Here is a 1800-nt window from a genome sequence, read left to right as displayed (position 1 = left end):
CCCTACTAAGCACTACTACTTTTGTTTTGTTACAATTTAGCTTTAATTTCCATTCATTACAATATAAATTCAGAGCAATCAGTGCCTGCTTCATTCCATCCTCACTGTCACACAAAAATAACTATCATCTGCTACGTCATAATAACAAATAGTTTAAGATACATGTTTAAGAAATCATCACCAGAATTTGCATAACTGCAATTATATTCAGGTTAATTTACTTTCAATATCATTCACATAAAAAAGCAAAAAGCAACGGTGATAAATTTTTCCCCTGTCTTGCCCCTACATTGCAAACAAATCTCCTGGTTAAGCATGACACATGATCTGGATATTGTTGTACATATTTTTGATTACATCTAGAATTTTTCCTTGCACCTTTTCCTTCACAAGCTTACACCATAAAACCTTCACGCCATACCATATCAAAGGCTTTCTTGTAATCAACAAATAAACAAAATAGCTTTCTCTTTCTTCCAGTTAAATAAATCAATGACACATTTCAACAAAAATATATGATCCAGAGTGGAATATCCATGACTGAAGCCCACTTGTGTTTCATTAATGATAGATAAGGTGTCTGAATAATCATTAAGTTTTCATTAAGTATGGAGGTGAACAGCTTCCCCATGCAGCTACAGTGCTCGCCATAAACATTGTCGCGGGAGACCACGGTGTCCGTTTCAATGATCAAAACGCGCGCGCTTTCCTTGGCGGGCCTCGGGTGCTTTAAATTCAGTTATCACACATCTGGCACCTCACCCGGGGTGTTGGGCAGCTTGCCAAGGCGGGAAGAAGTGACAGGCGCCTGTCAATCACTCTGATTGGGGGGTGTTTTGTTGCTGTCCTCCCGCGCCACCCCCCCACACTGGCTTGCAGTTACTCTCCTGTTTAGCTGTTGTCCTGCACAATGGTGCGCTACCAGATGTTGTCACGGGATGACATCGTAGCCATCTCATCTCTCCACAAGGCTGGGCACTCCACACGGGCTATCTCTGACCAGACGGGTGTCAGTGTCCGTCAAGTTCAACGATACGTGAGGCGCATGGCTGAAATGGGCGGCAACAAAATACCCGCGAAGAGGAAACCACCAGGAAACACCCGCAAAACTTCCCTACGAACCCTGAGGGTGGTACACCTTGAACTTGAACGCAATCCACGAGTATCAGCCAGGAAAAATAAGGGAAGACAACTTTGGATTGCTGAGTAATGTGTCTGTGAGGACATTATCGCGCCGTATCCACGACGACCTCCAGTACCTGAGTTATGCAGCGCGCCCCAAGCCTGTGGTTTCTGTAGCCCAGCAAGAGAAGAGACTTGCATTTTGTGACAGGATGAAGGACTGGACTATCGAGCAGTGGCGTGGCGTGCTGTGGAGCGACGAGTCAAGATTCATAGTGACAGCCAGCAGTCAAGGTCGCGTGTACCGGCGCCCAGGCAGCGATCCCCTTGACCCCCGCTACACTGCTCCTGCCGTCAGGTTCCCTGATTCGTTGATGGTATGGGGATGCTTTTCCAACCATGGGGTGGGGAGCCTCGTGGTGTTACCCAAGAACACCACAATGAATCAGGGGAATTAAATTTAAAGCACCTGATGCCCGCCAAGAAAAGCGCGCGCGTTTTGATCCTTCAAACGGATACCGATTTTCTCCGGCGACGATGTTTATGACGACCACTGTAAGTAAGGTGATGCCCCTGTAATTACTAAAATCCCTTGTTTTTATAGAGTGGCACTATTGTACCCACCAACCATTCAGCTGGCATGACACCAGTATCAAGTATTTTATTAAACATTTTAAC

This window comes from Scylla paramamosain, unplaced genomic scaffold, assembly GCF_035594125.1.
Source record: "Scylla paramamosain isolate STU-SP2022 unplaced genomic scaffold, ASM3559412v1 Contig77, whole genome shotgun sequence".
NCBI classification, from domain to species: domain Eukaryota; kingdom Metazoa; phylum Arthropoda; class Malacostraca; order Decapoda; family Portunidae; genus Scylla; species Scylla paramamosain.
Note: the sequence above shows the minus strand (reverse complement) of the source record.